Genomic DNA, 25167 nt, shown 5'->3' on the forward strand with positions numbered 1-25167 from the left:
AAATATATGTTTAAGCTAATAAACTAGTAATTATATTAATTGGCGTTCTTACACTGAAGCGCAAACGGGTAGACAATATCTGCATTCAAACATTGGCGACAATGCGTTATAGACACAGATTATTATATGAAATTATGGACAATGAGGTGATACATATAGAATGACAAACGAAGTGAAAGTGATACGTGCAACAAAAAAGACATGAACAGAGGTTTAACAGTTTTGGAAAGTAACATATAAAGTAGAATTTGCATAGAATAAAAGAAGTTTTAGGTGAGGTTTAAAAAAGATATGTAAAGAAATCAGTTCAAATAACAAAGGAAACTCTGATGTATAACAAAGAAGAAATAGAGAGAACATAGCTCACAAAGGCACAAGGAATGATTGAGATGACGCCTGACTGATAACGAGCAATAGCTTTAAAGCTCGAGCTTAAAAGAACAAACAGAACTGATTTTTGCTGAACAAAACTATATTACAAATATTAAGAAAAGAACAAAGAAACGGCTAACATAATAAGCGCATTATGTAATATGTACATTTATTATGCGGCTGGTTAGCTTTTTAATATAAGTTTGGGTACACATGGAGGAGAAAAAATATAAATATGTATAAAACACCGTAAAGAAAGGTGGCCGAGACAGTCCACATGACTAATGATCATACTTACGAAACATGAAGGAGAGAAGAAGTTGTCAAAGTGAATAAATATTGAGACTGAGATAAACAGGATAGGAATTGGAAAGTGAAAACAGTATCATTCATAATCGTAGCAGCGTGAATAAAACGGCCAATACTGAGGCATGCAGTTTTACACATATTCCAAACAAAATACCTGATAAATTCAGCCATTTAAATGCCTACCAGGACAAGCATACAATTGAATCAGTAGATTGTTTACTGATGAATACGCAATCATGAAAATCACACAATACACACAGTATACAGATTCACCAACATAAATATTTCATGAATCATAAAGTACACACTTTTCAGAAGCATCGCATATTGAATTAATAACCCTTTTTTATATAAGCCTGGCCAGACATTGTACTACAAATATTCACATAAGGCATACACTAATCAATTTCCACTCATGAATATAGCACAGCCAGCGCAAGGCACACAGTAAATGATCTACATGATGCTGAATAATAAAATACATCAGCAAAGTATACTGTAAACATGTAAGACATCCCAGAAGAAAATTATACAACTCACATTACTCTTACTTCTTCAGTATATCGACGAATCTCTAAAATAACGACAGGAAAGAAACAAGCCTAAAATCACAGAAAACATAGTATATATACATTTTAAAGTGGACCAGCAAAATATTTAAAATCATTAAAAAACAACGCTGCAATCAAATTATCTGAACTAATTACATAGTAAATAAATTAAACATAATGACATCTAACAAAATAATATACCATAGTTTAGACTTATTCATTAGAGTATTAAGGAGCAAAACTGGAAATAAATCCGTTTGAGCACACAAAAAGATAATATAAATTGTTCGAGAAATATATTTGTAAATATATTAAGTACCTTAGAATTCATGAGTAACTCAATCACAAAAGAAATAATAATTCTAAAGGTGCAAATGAAATCCTGGCGGTTATTGGGATTTCATAAATGTAGATAAGAATTCACAGAATATAATCGTTCCTTGAGGATAAAATTTAGATTGACTTAATATTGGCACCCTGTCAGTTAAAAAGACCAGTGCCCCGCTTGATCGGATCAACGGAACAGCCTGCCCGAGGAATTAAACTGCAAGTGGCGGAGTGCTTCACAAACACCGGTGCCCTTAAGGCAGTTCTTAGAGACATTCAGCGTGACAGAACGTGACATGGCTGGCTCTTTGAAATACAGTCATCTTTGTCTGACTGCAGTAATAGGAAATAGGGACTTGCTCAAGGACACAACGCGCCGCCAGCAATCGAACTCATATCGAAATGATTGTGAGCCTAATGCACCTAAACACATAACCACTAATCCATGCGCCTTGATGATTAACAGTTAATTCGATAGCCAAACTAATACTCAATGAAGCTATCATAAACAAAAATGCCAAGAAAAATGTTAATTTGAGCAGTAGAAAAACAGTATACAACGAATGCACTAGAAGAGTAGATAAAATAGAATTTTATGGGAATATTGGAATGATATAACTTCAGAGAGGAAAATAAGAGCGAAGCATTATATGACAAAGAAATAGAACATAACATGAAGTAGAAAAATCTAAAATATTTGACCAAATATTCAGATAATTTACCCGTAGATAGCTTCAGAGAATTAGTTTCGTAAATAATATCCAAAAATTTTCGTTTAAATGACATGCGACAATTGCTTGTATGGCACTTGTATGGCACATGTATATGTGTGTGTGTGTGTGTATATGTATATATATATATATATATATATATATATATATACACATTCATATATGTACATATATATATACGTATATATACGTGTTTATATAGACATATATACAGTAACCTGAAATCACAGAGGTGAAAAATTCACAGAAATTGTTGCACAATTACATAATTTTCTAACTCCTGCGCATACTTTTATATCATATTCGCTTGCTATATTCGCGTGCTATAGGATACATCACGTCTAAAGAAGCTGCTTAAACGATTATTAGTCACACTAAGCACGTGCATGTGACCTCTGACCACTATTGAAATTCAACAACATATAATGCGGCAATAAACACGTACTGGTGATTTCTGTTCACTACTGTCATTTAAGATCTTATAATGCGTCACTCAACATCCATTACTCAACATTTATTACTCCAAAAACAAAACCAAAAAAAAGACACCTTAGAGCATTTGTTGCTTATTTACATCACCTGATAGATATGTAAAGGGAATAGCAACCGTATCAAGCTCATGTCTCAAAGCAATTTCTATTGTGATTTTCCCTGGCACACCACATTTATCGAACATTAAATATAGATGATAAAATGGATTGAAATAGTTATCATTTGTATATTTTGTATATGCTCTCGTACTATATGATAATATAAATAATAAAAAGGACACGTAGTCTCAATACACACACACATAAATACCTATACATATATACATAATTATAGACACAGGCAAGCACTAAAAGACACACTCATGCGTGTGTATATTTATGTAAATATATAGTGTCCCAAACAGATAGATCGATCGATCGAGAGATAGATAGATAGATAGATAGATAGATAGATAGATAGATTGATAGATAGATACGTAAGTGTAAGCTGTACTTATTCCACGTCCTCGCGTTGTTGTTTCTTATTTCTTGTTCATGTTTGGATTGAAAAAATATATGTGTGTGTGTGTGGTGTGTGTGTGTGTGTGTGTGTGTGTGTGTGTGTGTGTGTGTGTGTGTGTGTGTGGCTGTGTGTGTGTCTGTGTGTGTGGAGACGCAATGGCCGAGTTGTTAGGGCAGCGGATTCGCGGTTGTAGGATCGCGGTTTCGATCTCCAGACCGGGCGTTGTGAGTGTCTATTGAGCGAAAACAGCTAAAGCTCCACGAGGCTCCGGCAGCGGGGTGGCGACCCCTGCTGTACTCTTTTGTCAAAACTTTCTCTCACTCTTTCCTCTGTTGGACTGCTCGCTTAGCCACCGGGTGGCGTCATTTGAAGGCTAAAACAATGCGAAGCGCATTGTGACCAGCAATGTGTAGCAACATCTGATAGCCAGGTCGGTCACGAGGATCACGATGATGATATATATATATATATATATATATGTATATATACATATATGAATATATATGTCTATACACATACATACATACATACATATATGTGTGTGTGTATATACATACACCTGTGTTCATACAAAAAAATGCATACAACTATAGATAGATAGATAGAGAGAGAGACAGACAGACAAACAGATAGACAGTCAGACAGACAGACAGATAGAACATGGCTAAATACATTTTTGTTTATTTGTCATTGCTTGCATTGTTAAAGCAGCAAGACAGCAGATTCATTAGCACGCCAGGCAGAAGGCATAGCAACATTTCGTTAGTTTTCAGTTCAAATCCCGTGTAGGTCTACTTTGCTTTTATCCTTTAGGGGTCGAGAAAATGAATTCCAGTGGAACACGCGTGACGGCGGGGTCGATATAATCGACTTACCACTGGCTGGCCTTGTGACAAAGTTTGAAGCTATTACTTCTAATATTAATTTGACATTTTCATTCTTTCTAGAAGTGTTCAAAGATTGTGGATTATCGAGTATATTGACTTATAAATACTTGAAGAATGTCCGTTTTATTAAAAAATGTCAGGGATTCAAATATTTTTTTAATAATTTTACTTGAGAGCGTGTGTTGGACAAAGAATAAGAATTTTCGGGAGTGGCCAGTTAAGATGTTTGATCAAGTATTTCTTGTTCAAATCTATATATACTTGTATGCAAGTTCATGTTTTCATATACATGAATGTACATGTGTTGTATCATGAATGCTTAAAGAAATGAGTTTTGGGATAGTTGTTTTTAAAGAGTTATTTGTGGCATTTTTGTCCGAAAGCGTCTGCTGTTTATTGATTATGTATATATAAAAAATGTCAGCTACATATAGAATGCGACAAAGAATAAAAAGAAAAATACGAATGATTGATCTGAGGACATGTGAGTCGGAAAGTATGTAGCACTTTATCATTTCCTACAAAATGGTTGACTGTTTTGTTCAAGATATGTCTATGTTTCTTTATACATTTATAAGTACGTGCATGCGTGTGTTTGTGCTCCTGTATGTGTCTTGAAGCTGATTTGTGTGCAAGTGGTAATATACAGACACTATGCACAAACATAACACACACATATATCTATATATATATCTATATATATATATATTAGATAACAAAACGAATGTCCTATACGTGGCAGTTTACTGGTAAAGCACGGTCACTTTCACAGTGTTCGTAATGTATATGGTAACAATCTCATCAGTGAGGGATCGATGCTAGATGTGTGGAAACAATTGTCATAATTAATATATACATATATATATATATGTGTGTGTGTGTGTGTGTGTATGTGTGTGTGTATATATATATATGTGTGTGTGTGTGTGTGTGTGTGTATGTATATAGTTGTATAATATATATAATTTATATAATATATATTATATAATATATATATATACCGGATGACAAGCCCGGTCTTGCTCGGGATTAAAATAGTTTATTATTGTTTTACTTGTTTCGGTATTATAAACCGGTTTCATTCAGGTCTACACGGGCTACATTTAAAATATGATGAATGTTGCTCTGGAGGATAGGTATTTCAAATGAGCAAACTCAAAATTGCTATGCAAACTCGCCAGCACATTTTCAGCTCAATCCGACCACATATGCACACATCATATATATACATACGCATTAAATATATATGCACATATACTCGCATCATATACATACACACACACACACACACACACACATATATATATATATATATATATATACATGCATTATTTATACATATGTATACACATTATATATATATATATATATATATACACACATTATATATATATATATATATATATAAATTATATGTTTATATATATATATAAATGAAAAAATGGAGTCGAACGAAGATGTTTACAAGATTCTTTACTCTCGACATATGTTTCGAAGACAACATGGTTCCATTCCATGAGACTGTCTAAATTATCTGCTAATGTCGTCATCTTTAACCAAAACGCCGCCTTGTTAAAAGCCGGTTATAAGGAGAAAGTGTCATACATCGATTCAGCTCATTCTAAACCAACATCTGCTTCTCCAGATAGAAAAGTTACTCGTAATAGGAACAGTAATTTCAATTCTAATAGTGCCAGCAACCCTGTACATAAAATAAATTCTTTACGGACTAGGGGAGGTAAGCGCCATTCAACCCCAAATTTCCAACCCAGAAATGTTCCCCTTACTATCACAAATAACACTAGGAACAATTCAAAGGCCACAAAAACTGTATCTGGTTCGTAATACCTTTCGGAAAACAAATTAAATCGAACCTTCCCTTACAGTTCCGTGAAGCCGTTGCTAGGAACTTTCCCAGAAATTCTAGATATCATTCTATTATCAATTCCCACATAGTTAGAATCGCTTTCTCTAACACTAGATATCTTTCACAAATATCTTCTCACAATACAAAGCTGCTAAACAAAGATTCTTCAACCGGGAGTTCCAACACCAATCTTGCTAATTCCAACCCATCAAAAAATCCTAATAATAGGAATAGTATTAATAGTAGCAGCATTGGTAGCAGCGAAAGTGTTAACAATGATAATATTAATAATAGTCGTGTTAATAACAATGGCAATGTTGATGGTAATAACAATAACGGTATTATTGTCGGTGTTATTACTGGTTGTATTACCATTAATAATACTAATAATAATAGAAATAGTGTAGTTGTTGGCGCTAATAATAATAGTAACAACAATCATAGCAATAAAAACTTCGTTTCGATCCCGGAGGACAACCCCAACAGAATTAAATTTTTGTCTAGTAATTCTAAGATTAAGAATTCTCTTTACCAGTGTAGAATTTCTTCCGGTACCGATGTCTTCTTCTATATAGAAGCGTCCAAGATTATTTCAAACCATTATTCAACATTCAGGGATAGTAAAAAACGACATAGTACAGTGCTAAGTATATTAGTTTGGCGTCTTAAAGACAACAATATAAATTTCAAGTTAGATTGGTTCATACTGTCGTTATCCTTTCCTTTTGATAAGGGCAGGAGATTTTGTAACATTTGCAACTCTGAACTCTTCCATATTCTCTTCTCTAAGGTTCCCCTGTTAACACACTCATAGAAAAATCATGCAAATGTAAACACTGGCAGAAACATACTTTCCACTCATATAATGATAACGATAGTCACTGTGGTTTGAACAATTAGCTTAACGTCCACCCCACTTCAATAGCGAAATTCTTTCCTAAGCCTTCGAACATTCTTTCAACCAACGTACCCTACCCTCTCCACTTGTTCCCTACCTATTATTCCTTTAACCCTTTTCTTCCTACTATCTATCTTTGGCGTCAATTCTTCTAACGTTTTTTTTAAAAAACACTCATTATCGTTTTGTTTACCACGTAGGCAGTCATCGAAATTTTTGTTTGTCTTGTTGTCGAGAGAGGCTCCCTTTCTTTCCTGATGAGAAGATTGCATAATGCACCCTTTATTCCTTTGGAATGAAACCATGTTGTCTTCGAAACATGTCGAGAGTAAAGGAATTCTGTTAACATCTTCGTTCGACTCCATTCTTTCATTTATTCATATTCAACACACAAATTTCTGCACATGAACCCGGAGTTTCTACCCTTGGACTCGTCGCTTCAACCGTGTTTCTGACGTGAATTTGCTACCCAGGTTTCGGTTAAACGAATTTTTTATGCTGACGATCTATAAACATAGGATAATTCATTCACCTATTTATATATATATATATATATATATATATATATATATATATATATATATATATATATATAAATACCATAATAAATAACTGATTAATAATATATGTTATCATTATTGTGCAGTGGTGGTGGGTTATAATAATTCACCGTTGTAAAAGCCCTGTAGCGGGAATATTTAAACTTCGAGAGAGTGAAATATACTTCCGACACAATATAATTATTTACTATTTTATTCCTCTCCATTAATCACACATGCGGCTGTCAACGCTTTCTCTCTACAGCTACAGAAAGACGTACACGGAGAGAGAGAGAGGGGCTGGGGAGAAAGAGCAACAGCGAGACAGCGAATACGGAGAGGGAAAGAGAGTGAGTAGAAGCTGTCAAAAGCCGCTATAGCGATATAGAGGAGGAAGGGGGAAAGAGAGAGATGGAAGGTTGATAACCCTAAGGGAGAAACAACAAACACTTGTCAAAGTCCGTTTAAAACGATGATTTCTCACTATTTTTGCCATAGCAACCATATCTTTATAGCTTGCGAAATTTAAGCATCTCGGGTCTCATCCTCACCATGCATTTAGTATACTTGCCAATTTTCAGCTCGATCTTAGTCTCGGTTTGGCTGACGTTAACCGTTAAAGCAAAATATGCATACAATTTTCGTCCAAGGACTGCTTTATAGATATATAAATAGTATATATTCTATATAATATATAATGTATTTATATATTATATATTATATATATATATATATAATATATTTATATATATAATATATATATATATATAATATATATATATATATATATAGTATATTTATATATATATATAATATATATCATATATATAGCAGGCAAAACATCTATATATAGGGCAACGAACTCGCTGTCTTAGGATCGCGGTTTCGATTCCCAGACCGGGCGTTGTGAGCGTTTAATTGAGCGAAAACACATAAAGCACCGCGTGGCTCCTCAACACACCCGCCGAATCATAGAACATAAACTAAGTTCTTCGTTGCACAAGTGAAATGACGTTTTTATGATGACTGTTTGCCTCGAATTCATATGTTGAACTTTTCAAAAGATTGATGCAGATGGATGTAATATTCGGACCTGAAATACAAGGTTCTCTATGAAAATTCACTCATTATTCTATTTTCAGTTTCACACCGTGTTTATAAGTGGCAATGTTCGGCTCGCTATTCTTTAGAACTTTCATTAGCGTGTATTCCTCTCATATATTTTATCATATTAGTAACATAGAAAATATTTGTTCTGAAATAGCGTATATGCTTTGTACTCTATATTTGCGAACTAGATTGTTGTACATTTAATAGAAAGATTGGTTCTTACAATGCAGTTTGAATAAATTTATGTAACTGGATACAGTGTTGAATATTTGTTCACCAAATTGAAATTGATGTCTCGTGAAAGATCTAAACACTTATACATAATCTATTACTACACACTGTACAGTGCTATCTAAAACGTCTAAATTACGTTGAGGAGGGCACAGTCTATATTTCTTATCGAATACTTATCTTTCAATAAAAGTAACTCAGTAAAGATGTACGGCTTTACTGCGAGAAAATAAAATGAGTCGCATATTTAAACACCCTATAGCAGTACTACCATATTTAGAAAAGACTTCAGATTGTGTGAAAGCTCTATCTATCCTTGAAGAAACTCTACAACTCTATAGATATCTCCCCATAAATTTACGTAACTGTACTTGATTTCGATTACTGAATGAATTATTAACTCAATAAACATCAATGATTCTGCTGAGACAAAGTTGATTTTAATGGCAGCTATATATGTGCGTAAAGAGCTACTCTCAAGCAAGTTCCCATGTTAAGTTAACATACATTCTAAAACCCACAGAATTTTCTAAAGACGTTTAATGTAATATTTAAAATATTTGGGAGACTAGGCACATAATCTAAACATTTTACGAAAGGTCTATTTCAATCACAAGCATGGCAAATCAGAAATATACGTACTTTTATATATATGGGCGCAAAACTCTGTAACATATCTCTAGTTAACAATCCACTGTTTTCCTAGACTTATACTTGGATTTCCATACTGGGTTCTACACTGTATGAACTCCAGAAGTATATCATAAATACATATATAGTATTATTCTCTAATTTAACATAATTTCCAATTATCTAAATTTGAAGGTCTCGGATGTTCCTGTGAACACCTTACACATGAGACGCACAGTCGAGTACCTTACACTATTTCCTGTATGACAATTGCTGCTAAACGAGATCGTGAATGCTAGACTGTGTGAGAAAATGACAGCTGTTGTCAGGTGTGTATTTCAAGATTTCAACGGAAGAGTATACAGAATGTTGCTTTTGTTATGTCCAATACTGAGTGAGTGGATGGTCACAAAGAACGGTGCAGTATATTTTTTTCCGACGATACTAATACTGCGGATAGTTAATTGTCTTTCATACAATTTCTCTGGAATAACAAAATGCTTATCTTACAACTCGTAAATAAATATTCGAACTTAATGACCAACCCGTAAATAGAAGTATTTCTATAATGTTCAGACTACTACACACCGCACCGCTTATCTCTGTGTAATCATAACTCATTATCGACCAAGAAAAGTGATTAAATTGCTTGAAAACACATTTCACTCTATCTACTGTTATCAAAATAAGCCTTAGGAGAAGGTGGTTCACCATGTGGGAAGCTATACCACAAAGATTAAAGATCTAATCACTGGTGACAAATATATATCAATTATCTGAGAAAATCAACCGAAAATCTGAAAACGTAAGAACACAAAGGCACTGCAAATCCCTAGAGGTATATGAGTTATTCACATGAACATAGTTCAAAAGAATAAAAAACACAAGGAGTTTTTAAAAAGGTTTAATTATTGTACCGAATAATGGTAAGGGAACGCATTTTGGAAAATATTACTGTCAAGCTTTATGCATCTCTGAAATCAGTTGTCACAAATGCTGACGCTAAGATTTCCACTGAACATAGAGTTCTAAGCAACTTACCCTAAGCATAAAATATCCCATTGATCGTTTTCGATAGGGAAATTGCCCATAAAAATAAAACATTCCCTAGAATATTTTCAATGACATTTATGAGAAATATTTCGGCACTTCTGACTTATCCCTAAGCCAGTAACTTTTACCGTTTTGACATTCGACAATGAGTTTACTTCTGATTAAGTTCTGTTTTTTTTCCAAACAATAAATAACATATAAATATATATATATATATATATATATATATATATATATATATATATATATATATATATATATATATATGTAAATAAATAACATTTATTTATATATATATATATATATATATATATATATATATATATATATATAAATTATGTGTATATAGATATTTCTTTGTATGTAAATTAACATTGGAACTGATTACCTCGTATAAATGGATAAATATATTTGAAACATGTCCAAGTACACTTACTGAATATGTGTGAATGGAATTTCCATAGTAACTATTTATATGCAAAGATGCCACTAAATCTTACGATAATAGATAATTCTGACGAACAGAAACAGTATTTACCATTTTATTCCAATTTTTACCTTTCTTATTGGAATTATAAATCACCTTAAGATGATGAAAATAACTCTTAAATGTCTATATTTAGATAACAATTCTAATATATCCCATAATGATTCAAACATTACCATTAAATTCAAATTTTGACCAATTATTATTTTATTATTTTGTTTACAGATTGCAAACCCTTTACAGAAAATGTAGACGCTGAAAATACGAATTACTATTTTGCATCAGCTATCAAACGATCTGTCGTTCACACAAATAGCTTCTTAAAATCTCTTCAACGCATTGATTTGGATATCAACGATACAAAGAAAGTTTATGATTTCCCACAAGTGAGTACACATATGTCTACATTTTTTTTCATTTTAGCTAAGCAACGTGTGTCATGAACACATTCAATTATAAAATAACTAAGTTATTTAGAATGATAAAATGTATAAATACTTCTATTAACGACGTATTACAACCATTTTTCTATATCAAATATTCTATATCAAATATTTTTCTATATCAAATATTCTTATGTGAGTGTATGTGAATGTGTATGTGTGTGTATGAGTGTGTGTATTTATGTGTACAATGAGTGGTTTAAGCGTTGTTATGTTGTACAACATGATGGTCTGCAACAACTTGCACATGCAAGTGATACCAGTCGAAAGATCTCCATACCGGAAACCAGCAGGTGTATGAGGTCATTAGGAGAGAGTGCGCACCGTTTCGGAGCCTAACTCTCGACGGCATCAATGCGCACCGGGACCCCTCACTGATATGAGGCCCTGCTTGATAGATCAACTGATTTTCAAATAAAGCTCAGTATTCTTCTAGCCATCACTCATCGCCTCTTTTTAACCAAATCCACTGTCTAGCCTTTTCCACTGTAGTTAGGATATCGGTCATAGTGGTTTTTACTTCATGATGATTTCTTACAGACAGACAGACACGTACATAGATATATACATACGTACATACATGCAAACATACATACATGCATACATACATACATACATACATACATACATACATACATACATACATACATACATACATACATACATGGTGGTTGTCTACTCCTTATACAGAGTTTGACCACCCCATGTACCAACACCTTCGAAACATCATGGCATCTGATATGGCTTTTAAAACCAGACAATGTTCTGAAAAGACACCCACATAGATTAGGACCACCAAGAGCTGCAGATAAGTTCTGATCTTTGTGGATCTTAAAATGTCTTTTGAGGCCAACGTTAGATTTGCAAATCCTCTGGCATACACTGCATTCAAACGTATGCACAGACATATAGGCAGGATACTTGGGGAAGGTTCGTTTTCCATGGGTTCGCAAAAGAGATTTGAGCCCAGCAAAAGAAGGCATGGTATGTCACAAACTGTGCACCAAAAAAGGTCACTGTCATTCACCTTCTGGATCGTAACATTCTTTCTGAGATCTCTTTTGAGTCTTACTTGCGTAATTCTGGCCTCTTCAAATGCTTTCTCTCCACTCCACTCCACAGTTTTGTGCGCCATACAACTCGATCCGAAGCAATTGTATCTATTCCAAGTGACTTCATAGTATTCCTTATGCCGTCCTTAAACCTCTTTTTAGGTTTTTAGAGATTCCTCTCTGCAAGCTCACCATAAACAGCTGTTTCGACATGCGTTCAGCCCCCATTCAAACAACATGGCCACAACATCACATTTGTTTCCTCAAAATCATAGCTTTAATTGAGTTGATGCATGTAGATACAAGGCAATCTGTGTTTGGAGTAAAAGAACTCCATTAACTTTTTTAAATGCGATGAAGGAATTTTTGGTGGAATTGTTCTAACAATTTAAAATGCCTTTCATAACATGTCAATGTTTCACAAGTATACAACAGGGATGGTAAGACAAATGATTTGTAATGAGTCAGCTTTGTACTCTTATTTATATGTCGCTGGCACCAAACGCGTGACTCCAAACCACCAAATGCTTTTGCTGCCCTTTGAATTCGCAGATGTATATCTGTATCAAGATTTCCATCATTTTGTACAGAGCTTCGTAGATAGATGAACGAATCGACAACCTCAAGTAACTTACCCTTAACACAAATTTTAGGATGGTTACAAACAGCAGCACTCGGAGGTCGATGCCTTACAATTGTTTTTTTCAAGTTTATAGTTAAGCCAAAATCATCACAAGCTGAGTCAAATGCAGATACAAGAGATTGCAGACCTGTTTCAGAATGTCCGACAAGATCCCAATCGTCAGCGTATAAAAGTTCCCTAATGAGTGAAGTAAAAATCTTCGTTTTGAATTTCAGTCTGGTCAGATTATATACATCCCCTGTTGTTCGATATTTTATGCAACATTTAACTTTTTGGATACCCCAGGACCAGACTGCTTTTTATATTACATTAAAAGATTTTAATACTGTTACTTCCGATTTTACTTCCGGTTTTCTAACGTTAATGACGTGACATATCTCTTTCGGTATATCACTCTGTTCATCTATTTCTATCTATCTTTATCTCTCTGTAAGATATCTCTCTATCTTTATCTCTTGTTTTCAATGTTATTTCTCAAACGCTAATCTTTTTATTTTCAATTTTCATAAGCCATTGTTTAACTTCCATGTTATTCTTTTCACTGTAAGTCTACGTTTTCAATCCCTATTTACAAACAAACACCGACAAATTACTAACAGAAACAAGTTCACAATTACGGATGTAATTTCATAATTTATCGACAAAAGTATCTTCCTAAATTTCACTTCAATCCGTACGGTCTTGTGCTTTCCTCATTTGATGATTTCTTTCTGATTCCTTCGATACTGGCTCTTTGGTTCACTGTGTGACAAATTTCCCTTCAACCCCTACAATAATTTCGTTTCCGTAAAAATTTCTTATTTACTTTCTGCTCGTCCTATTAAGAAATACAGATTTCTGCCCCCAACACAATTTCCATGATCATAACTTTCAGAATTACGGATATTTTTTAATAAAATTTTCTACGAATATGTGTTTTATCATGTCAGTTTTGCATATATAACATTTTGTGGGGTAACTGTTTTAGGGGAGGGTGGGGACTTTTAGAAAATTCCCTCGAGTGTACATCAATTTGTCTTAACCTTCAAGAAAATGGATATTCTTTAATGAAATTCTCTAGAATAGATTCACTTCTTTAAAAAGTTTTCTGAAAGAAATATTTACTAAGTTCAAAAATTTAGATATTCGGTACAAACGCTTTTCAACATGGTTTTATTTATACGATGTTTTCATTTCATGTCCATCTCATTCATTGTTTACAATAGTCTCTCTATCTATCATTCTCTCTCTCTCTCTCTCACGCACACACAAGCACACTCCAGGTTTGATTTCTTTATTCTACAAATATCACGTTAAAATTTGCATTTAAACATGTGGCGCACAAAAAATATTTACGTAATTTTTTTTATTTATTTTCTTATTCCCGCGGTGTTCAGCTCTATGTATTTATAAGTCACACACGCACACGTGTTTTTGTATGTACGTTTGTATACATTTATGTATGGTGTGTGTGTGTAAGTGTGTGTGAGAGAGAGAGAGAGAAGGAATGGGTTGTCATGTATTCGTACTAACATAAATACATATGCATACATCTCACTGCATGCATGTTTGTCTGTGAGAGGAAAGTGATGTGTATGTGGCACTCTCTCTCTCTCTCTCACACACACACACACACACACACCCACAAACACTCATACACACACATATATACAAGAAAGTTGTACGCCTATTATTAATGTATATACGTATATATGACAACATACCCCAACATTAATCTCTGTTCCTCACACACACCTCCATTTCATCTGTGATTTCAAACTATATGTGTATCTGTGTGTGTGTGTGTGGTGTGTGTGTGTGTGTGTGTGGGCAGCGTTCCAAAATTGTCAGAAAAAATTAGAGAAATTTTCTTTCTTGCTGTTCCTGTTGAGACACCTAAAACATTTGTAACATAACTTGTTGATGTACCATTGTCTGGCTTTGCTACCACCATTCTCACAGGAGGACGAACAGCTCATTCTGCTTTTAAATTAACACTTAACCTGTTCACAAGTGACAATCTAATTCGTAGCATAAGCAACAATTCAGGTTTAGCATAAGTGTTGTGCCACTGCCACCTTATCATTTGGGATGAATGCACCATGTCACATAGAGGTGCAATGGGAGCTCTTGATAATACCTTAAAAGACATCAGAGGCAACAATAAATTTATGGGAGGAGTTACAGTATTTTATCAGGAAAAATCAGACAGACATTACCAGTCATTCTGAGACGAACAATATCTGATGAAATAAAAGTATGCATTAAGTCTTCACACCTATGAAATAAAGTACTGAAATTCTCCTTCAATACTAACGTGCCAGATTGATAACATGGGGACCAAAGTGAAAAAAAGTTTTCAACCTGCCTCCTACAATTAGAAAATGGGAAAGTACCATTAATTTGGCTAATTATGATATCGTGATGAATTCCGCAGCTCAATTGAAGAACAAGGTGTTGCTAGACTTAATAAATAATTATAATTCACATACGGGCAATGTGTGAAAGGGCAATTCTTAATCCCAAAAAAGGAGACAGTAGTAACAATTAACCATGAATTAATGAATAACATTCCAACAGTCATTAAGAAGTACAAATCAGTTGATTCAGTTCTTGATGAAAATCGAGCCGTCCATTACCCAACAGAGTTCCTTAATTCTCTTCAGCCATCTCGAACTCCGCCAAATATACTTTTTCTGAAGGTAGGAGTCTGAATAATGCTTCTAAGAAAATTAGACCCTCCTAAGTTATGCAATGGGACAAGGTTGATTGTGAAGACATTATCACCTAATGTGACAGAAGATACCATCATCACTGAATGTGCCTCTGGGGAAGAAGTTTTCGTTGAAAGAATTCCATTGAAACCAACAAACATGCCCTTTGAATTCAAACGAACACAATTCTCAGGGCAAATTTGCTTTGCAATGTCTATTAATGCAGTTCAATGTCAGTCTTTAAAATCTACTGGCTTGATTTGTTCGTGGTCAACTTTGCTGTTTGCTCCAGGCTAGGTAGTTTGCAAGACTTATTTGTCTATACTCTAAACCAAACAAAAAAGAATGCTGTTTACCAAGAATCTCTTACATAGTTTCCTTCAACATATGTGGTAGAATTTATCTCCTTTCATAAAAGTGGTAAATTTTGCATTTTCCTTTATTATTATTTTTCATTGTTATTCTTCCAAAATGTAAGGCAAAATTTAATTCCCGGGCAACGCCGAGTGCCTCTGCTAGTATATACATAAATATATGTATATATATATATATATATATGTGTGTGTATGTGTGTGTGTGTGTGTGTGTGTGCATTTATATGTATATATGTGTTTCTATATATGTATGTGTATATAAATATATATATTATTTGTCTGTTTGTGTTTGTGTTTGCGTGTGTTCATTAGTGATGTATAAAGGTGTTTAAATGTGCATGTTCAATAAGCTGTCATTACCACAAACTTTATTATATAGTACAATCTACTTCCTACCGGATCGAAGAGTTCTTTTTAGAACAGATGCGATTTCTTAGAAAATCGATTCAAACTGTTTATTGCATTTATTTCAGCAATAAGTGCCTCTTTACACCAACTATCATTTATTATACAAATTACACTCCTAAGGTAAACAGAAGGCTGTAAATTTCATAACAGCATTCCATTGAACGATCTTTAATGTTAAGGTTATACGTACATACGGTTGCAGATGCGGTAAGTTAGATCTGATCTAAGTGGGATTTGAAAATGGGATTTATATAGATACAGCTTTAAATAGTAATCTAGATAATCAGAATATCGTGTCGGAATCTACGATAATCTTGACACATGTCTGGTTCATTAGATAACAATCTTATTCTGAAAAGGCAGCACGAACTCCACGTCTATCTGCTAACTTTTCTCTTGCAATAGAATAGTTATATGCATAAGAGCATCGTCATCTCACGAACGGTTAAATCAAAACTGTAGTAAATAAATCCTTTTTTCCTGTATGCTTGCGTATATTATTGATATTAGTATTATTAATGTAAATGAATAATAATAATAATAATAATAATAATAATAATAATAATAATAATAATAATAATAATACTTAACTTTGATAGAAAGCCGACTATTTTAGCTGAGGTGGGTGTTAGCTGAGGGGGTGTTAGTTGCATCGATTACCATAACTTATTAGTATTTATTTTCTCAATCAAGAAATGATGAAAGGCAAGGTTGACATCAACCGAATTTGAACATACTACTACTACTAGTACTACTACTACTACAACTACTACTACTACTTCTACTACTAGTAGTAGAAGTAGTAGTAGCGGCAGCAGCAGCAGCAGCAGCAGCAGCAGCAGTAGTAGTAGTAGTAGTAGTAGTAGTATTAGTAGTAGTAGTAGTAGTAGTAGTAGTAGTAGTAACACTCAGAGAGAGCAAACCCCCGCCGAGGCTACACCAACATACTTTCAATGAGTAGCTAGAGATGATTTTTAAAATGAGAATATCTTAAATAAACTCGTCTGCTCTCACAAACAAGAATACTGAAAATTAACCCAACGAGTCTCAAAAATTTAGTAAAAATCTGGAAGAATATTCCAGAATCTTTGTCCGGTACCGGCTCGATCCCAGGCTTTAATAACCTGGTGCCAGTCACAAGGCCAAGCATCCCTGAAAATTTCATCGGAATCCATCCAGTGATTCTTGAGATATCTCGTCCACAAACAAACAAACAAACAGACTTGACTGAAAACAATACCTCTGCCTTCTTTAACGCGGAAATAATAACAACGACAACAACAGCAATAATATGGAGACAGTACAACAATAAGAAAATTTGATTTACTCTAGGAAGATAATGGCGTATAATAATTGTGTGATAGAAAGGAATTATTCTGCGCGTGTTAGCAACAAGAGAAAAGGTAAACGATTTTCATCTAGCAAATTATTTCCTAATCCTTGGTTATTATTGACTCTGTTTTTGCCATTTATATGTATTTTAGTGCAAGCTATATTATTGATAAGGCAGTAAGATGATAATCATTATCGTATTTGAAATTCGATTAAATAGCAGTAAAATAACATCACCATCTAGATGTTATCTAGTAATAGAGCTCAGTCATTACAGTATTGACAAAACATCTGCAGGTAATATAGTAATTATCAAATTCATAAGTTTATGCTTTGTCCTCCTGCTTCGTAGAGTTTTTTTGTTTTGTATTTCCTTAGATTGGAAACTATTCTGTCAAAAGTATTTTCCTTTGCTTCACAAAACACATTCAATTTTACACACAAATACACACAAATACATATACGTTCACACACATAACACGCTTACAGAAATACGTATGTTCGCATACTCAGTGAGACAGACCATGCACATACAAATCACATGAACATACATACTTTTATAAATTCTAGCATTAAAGTTGCGCGAAGTAAGACTAACAAATTACTTATCATCTGCCACAGACTGCATTAGTTATAAAGACATAATGTTAACTGTCTCTCACAGTCGAAGCATTCCTGTCACAATCTGAACCTCATGAATACTTAAATGCCAAAAAGTATATTAGTTCAATGAGAATAGACATTTAATATTTAATTTTCAATATTACATTTGTTCAATAAGACAATCAATACTTCATTTCATTTCTTTCTTACTATATATTCTATATTCTATATCCTATATTAATTTTATGAGAATTTAAATAAAACATAAAAAACAGAGTTGTAATTCCTTTGGTTAATATATATATATATATATATATTATATATATATATATATATATATATATATATATATATATATATATATAATATATATATATATACATTAACCAAAGGAATTCCAACATCTGAAAGACGTGTAGTTGTTTTTAAATAGATTTATTCACATCCCAAACTAGTTTTTTTTTAATTTAAAGTTTGAGCTCAGAGCTGCGGCCATGCTGATGCACCGTCGTTTTGTGCTACACTGTTATTACTAGGAGCCACCTCTAATATGTGGCACTTGATAAAGAATGGAGTTTGATATAGCTGCCCTCATTTGCACCTCTTGCCGTGAGGTAGGCTCATCTGGGATATTCTTCCAGATTTTTACTTAATTTTTGGAGCGGTTGGGTTCATTTTTGTATTCTCATTTGTGAGAGCAGACGAGTTTATTTAACATTCTCATTTTAAAAATCACCTCTAGCTACTCATTTAAAAGCCCCTACATCTACTTTGTGCAAGTTCCTCAGACTCTTTGGGAGAATATTAAAAAGCTGTGGGCCCTTGAATCCCAGGCTGTTGCAGTAACTGGTCCTGAAGCGTGATGGCATTGCTGGGATCTTTGGCACCATGCACTGTTGTCCCATTCTGGCATTGGTGTAGCTTTCAATGCCAAAATTTGGCACAATTCCTTCCAGGATCTTCCAGATATATATTACAGCATACCTCTCCCGTCTTCTCTCCAGGGAGTAGAGTCTTAGTTGTTTCAACCTTTCCCAGTAGCTGAGCTGTTGCAAAAAGACAATCTTCTTTGTGAATATTCTCTGGATTGCTTCAAGGTCCGCTGTTAATCTCACACTGGTGAGTGACCATAGCTGTGAGTAGTAATCCAGGCGGCTGGGGACGAATGTCTGCCAGAGGACCGATTCGACATTTTTTTTTTTTTTGTTTATCAATGGTGAAAATATATATAAAACAAGTGGAATTTTAGCAGAGGTTAAAATTACAAGGAAAAAATCGACCAAATATCTTTAAACGACACAATGTTCAAATCTAAACAGAGATTCTAATGCGTCTTGCAGGGATAAATATCAAAGTAAATGATCTGCGAAGTTAATAGCAAATGTACATTAGGGAAAGTTCGGCCATATTGAGTTTGTATAGAATAGGTGAAGAAGAGAAAAAGAAAAAAAAAAGGAGAAAGAAAGGAAAAAAAATTTTTCAAAATTTCCATCGTGGTGTGTATACTGATCTCTTTGCTATTCGTGTTTTTTTTTGGGGGGGGGAATCGGAAGCTATTTTGTGTATATACGTATGTTTTTACGGAAAAGGATCTAAATATTAATTGGTTATAATTTTGATGACGTCCTATTCTTTTCTTTTTCTCGTGAATGTTTTTGCTCAAAAGACACTTTTTTATTTTGGCGTTAGCGTTTTGGTTGGTTGAATGGTTCCCTATATATATATATATATATATATAGAAGCAAGTTTTGATTTGGTGTAGATTTGGTGTATATTCTAATAAAGAATTTTTGTTTTTCGTTTGCGGACAGCCTGTTTTGTTTATGTCTGATTTAGCGTTCTGCTTCGTTGGCTTCTCTGTAGGGACTCGGTAACTAGTTTTTGCCTTATGTTCATCAGCCGTTCCGGTTGGTTGGTATCCTCAAGAAGTTATTTTGTTTTTGGTTTTTGTTTTTGTTTTTCTAAGGGTGCAGTTCTGAATCGAAGGTAAAATTTCATTGGTGTAGTGTGAGGTGATGTCAGTAACTGGTGTCTGAGTAGATGGATGGTAATTTGAATTTCGGGGAGCCTGTTACTAATTTTTTTAATTATGTCTGTTGTATGTGGTTGGTTTTTTTTATGTAAAAACTGACTTTTCTTCTTTCTAGTGTATTATTATACGTTATTTAGTTGAGGTTTATATTTTTTAATGACTATGCTTTCCTTATTCAAGTGTTTTTGGCCCATTCATAGAGAGTGAAGACTTGGTTTCTCGGATTTATTTCTGCCGGTCTTGATCTAAGTGTTTGCTTACGGGAATTTTCCTGGCCGTGGGGCCCCGGATTTGTTGCCTGTGTACCGTTCATTTGACCTTCAAGTTCAATATTGTTTGACCTATGTACTCCCTATCACACTCACCACACTTGCGGACATAGACTATGTTTTTCAATGCACTTCACCTGTGAGGAAAATGGAAAGAAAACGATGTGTAGATAATTTCTTAACGCTGTTTCATAAGCAAATATGCAGATGATACACTTCGCTGCAAATGATAGATGATCAATATAATAGTTTCATAATCATCGGAGAAGATTCCAATGATGGATAGCTGGAAACTATTGTGTTGCCCACCGACCGTTCCAGGAGCACACTAGCATATAGCATAACCATAATGAATAATTCTTCGACTGATCTTTTCTCGCCCGCTATAGTATAGACTTCTTTAACATTCAGTTCCACACTCATAACTTGCCAATATTTAATTATACAAAATGTTAAAATCTTACCTCCTGCTAGTTGTTTGCCTGTTTATATTTTGATTCTAATTACTATGTGCCCGCTCGTGTTCAACAATGCCTGTAACCGAACTCCTATTCGGCAATTGTAATTTCCCTGTCTGTTTAGTTGCAGTTCAATTTGGCGTTTAAACACCAACTCAACCTGAACACTAATTATATGTATCTACCACCTTCCGACATCAAACATAATATTACCAGATTGTCGTATACCCGCACACAAACACACACGCAGATACAACAATATAAGAGGCATGGATACATACGAAGCGAGCCCACACGCACACACAAACACACACACATTAAACTTCATGGATGGCCATAACAATGTCAATAATAAAACTAACACGGTCAGCAGTAGCAGCGGTACCAATGATGGAAATAACAACTACTACTACCACGACTGCAACAACGTACCCATTTTCCTTTATTTTTCTGGTCTTAGTACAGCAAGAGCACCATGAGATGAGATGATGGGATTGAGGGGAAAACCACACTGCTGGTAAAAACTGACACGCACAGAAGCATGCACAGACATATACACACACGCACACGCGCGCACACGCATACACACAAGGATACAAATGCATATAGGGATACACATCTAAGAAGAACAGAATGGAGTAAGTGGAGTAAGAACACACACGAAAACGAAAAGTTCCGCCGAAGAGTCTCAGTTGTGTGACGAAAGATTTCGGGGCAATCGACATGAGTTATATATATATATATATATATATATATATATATATATATGTGTGTGTGTGTGTGTGTGTGTGTGTGTGTGTGTGTGTGTGTGTGTTAAAGGAGACAACAAACGCTAAGGCAAGACAAACATCTCAAGTAATATTCGTTATTATTAAATAATTTGAAGTCTTACATCTGTTTCTGGGAAATCTCAAAATGTGAGACAAAAAACAAGAAAACATTACACTCAGTAACAAAACAGGTAAGGAATTATCTAAATGAATTCTAAGTTCAACAATTCTCATAATTGGACAACTGGAATGAAACACAGAAAAAACCAAGCGTATATAAACCCATACTAAAACTGCTGCCTTTGTTATTCTTACTGATAAATAACAAGAAAAACATCTCAATGGAAAATACCCTAAGAGAGATAATAATGCCGATGTTGACAAACACTTACCCATCATTGGCTAGTGTTTTCTTGCTTAAAATCAGAGAAAGAAGGGTTTATCATAACAGCCCAAGTTCAATGCCTACTTATAAGGAAACTAACAGGCCAACACATTGAAGAATGGCAGTAGCCCAACATGTCATGTATGTAAACAGCAAAATGAAACCATCGATCGTGTCTCCATGTGCAGTTTTCTTGCCTCTACAGAATATCTCAACAGGCATGATAGAGTAACACAGTATATTCACTGGGTAATTTTCAAACAGTTGGACCTGCCCCATGATGAAAACTGGTGGGAATACAAACCATCTTCAGTGCTTGAAAATGATCACATTTCACTTCTCTGGAACTTCATCGTTCAAACTGGCAGAAGGATTGATGCCAATAGGTTAGACATTATATTGAAGGACTTCAGACAAACATCAAACCTCCTCATCGATATGACTGTTCCAATCCACATAAATGTATCTGTCAAATCCTACCAAAAACTGAGCAAGTATAATGATCTGGAAATAGAAATTGGCAAAATGTGGAACCGCAAGACAAAAATAATATCTGTTGTAATAGGTGCTCTAGGAATGATAGCAAAGGGGACTGATTGCTACCCCCCGGATTTTTTTTACAGGGGAATGTGTTAGATATAATCATGATTAACTGATCCGCCCCTATTTTCTTTTACCCAAAGCAAGAACTCTTCAGCACACCCTCGTATGAATGTATGTATATATATATATATATATGTGAGTATGTATGTGTGTATGTGTGTGTGTGGGTATGTGTGTGTTGTGTGGGGAAATGTAGTTACATACAAATCGTCAAGAAATACGTGTTACGTTACACTTTTATTAGCTACTACACACTCTCAGATACATATATACAGAGAGAAACACAATCACGCACACACGGGGAATTTTCTTGAGAACGTCACGTCGCCAAGAGGACAATCATTGATTCTACTTTACTTCTTTATTATTATTAAACAAATTAACAAAATTACTAATTAACTAATTGAGTGCTTGATTTCTTTTAGCATTTCAGCCACTTAGTTACTTTACCAAAGTCATTTCTCTTTTATTTGTCACATGATTTTTGACATGTAAGTTTCTGCACCTTTTAAAAATATACACCTTATATTTTTACCTTCCATTTCAAAGTATTATATACGATACCAGGTGATATCAAAAGTTCCCGAACTAGTTCTGTGGTTCGCTATCAGATGGCCGCACATGTTTGCGAGTGCAGTGAGAGCTAGCAGTAACAGTCATGAGTCAGTGTGCCGAGTGCAATTTATGTTTTGTGATCGTGTGATTGCTGTAGTCTGCGACTTTTGCTATAGACAGGAAGTAGGAAATTTTGCGATAAACTTGGAAAGCCTGCTACAAAGATATTAAGCATGTTTTGGCAAGGTTATGGCGATGAAGCAGTATCCGTCACAATGGAAGCACCTTTCATCCCCACGACCGAAAATGGTAGGTCAGAGCTGCAGCTCAGTCAAGTGCTTGCCCATCATTTTTTTTCTTTTACATCCGCAGTATTATGCATTGAGAATTCGCCCCCACCACTGCCAAACCGTCAATCGAGAGTCCTACTGCGACGTTTTGAAGTGTATGAGGGAGGACATTCGACGAAAGCGGATGGATCTGTGGAGCTAGAAGAATTGAATTCATCACGACGATAATGCACCCTGTTACCAAGTTCTCCTCGAGGACAATGCACCCTGTTACCGAGTTCTCCTCAGTCGTGAGCTTCCAAAACAACATGCTATCGCGAACTTTCAACTCTTCCCCAAGATAAAAATGCAGCTCAAAGGTTACCGTTTTTACACCACTATCGAGATCAAGAGCGAACCGCAGAACGACCTCGATTCACTTACAGAAAATGATTTCCATGCCGGATTCCAAAAGTAGCAGAACGCTGGGACCGGTATATTACTATGCAAGATAACTATTTCGAAGGAGAGGATGTTAAAACTGAGGTAAATAAGATATTTTTAAAATCAAAGATAATTAGTTCATTCATTACAAGAGTGGATCGTTTAGCCATTGATTTGTGTCATTTTGTCTTAATGCACAGTGTGCCTCAGTTTTGATCTGCCTCGATCTATTCAATAAATCCCGATTATATACATACATACACACACACACACACACACACATATATATATATATATGTATGTATATATATATGCATATATACATATCTATATACATATGCATAAATATATATAGAGTGATTTGTTAGTGCATATATATATATATGCATACATAATACATATATATATACATATATATATATATATATATAATATATATATATATATATACATATATACATATATACGCTTACAGTTATGCTTATACATGTTGGTGCTTATGCCTTTGTGTATGCATAGAAGCCGTATTATCATGTCCAAATTTACATGTATATCATCATAGGTACATGAGACTGAGAAGTATAACCGGCAGCTAGCCGTCATCCACATGGGAATACCTAATTAAATCAGTGTAAATTTAATGTCCGTGTGCCATAAAGCTCACTTCAGTGTCATTGCTCTAAACCCTCTCTCAGATCTAGAACAAATAAAACCTGGATACAGCATTTGAAAAAACCAGCTGATAGTCAATCAAATACGATTCTTTTGTGAGAAGAGTAAATTTCACTGCAAGACAAATCGAAAAGCATATATTCCTCTCGGGGCAACGAGAATGTTTACCAATGATTT

At 34.4% G+C, this 25167-nt stretch overlaps 1 protein-coding gene and 1 long non-coding RNA gene across 6 annotated transcripts in view; one reads left to right on the forward strand and one right to left on the reverse strand.

The window, feature by feature from the left end:
• The window catches only part of LOC115212036 (sex peptide receptor-like), a 767681-nt gene that overhangs the window by 275208 nt on the left and 467306 nt on the right, over positions 1 to 25167 (forward strand). For 4 of the 5 annotated variants that reach the window (XM_036503438.1, XM_029780837.2, XM_036503440.1 and 1 more), the window contains one exon: positions 11211 to 11371. The gene's annotated coding sequence lies outside the window, so the exon portion shown is untranslated. Of the gene's footprint in view, positions 1 to 11210; positions 11372 to 24316; positions 24421 to 25167 lie in introns of those variants that run through there. The other variant, XM_036503441.1, reaches the window with a different exon arrangement.
• On the reverse strand, positions 11266 to 13153 carry LOC118763680. The gene is made up of 3 exons (XR_004999444.1): positions 13143 to 13153; positions 13069 to 13072; positions 11266 to 11387 (listed from the first exon to the last, which is right to left on the reverse strand). It is a non-coding gene; the product is annotated as an uncharacterized LOC118763680 (long non-coding RNA).

Source organism: Octopus sinensis, linkage group LG5 (genome assembly GCF_006345805.1).
Source record: "Octopus sinensis linkage group LG5, ASM634580v1, whole genome shotgun sequence".
In the NCBI taxonomy this organism is placed as follows: domain Eukaryota; kingdom Metazoa; phylum Mollusca; class Cephalopoda; order Octopoda; family Octopodidae; genus Octopus; species Octopus sinensis.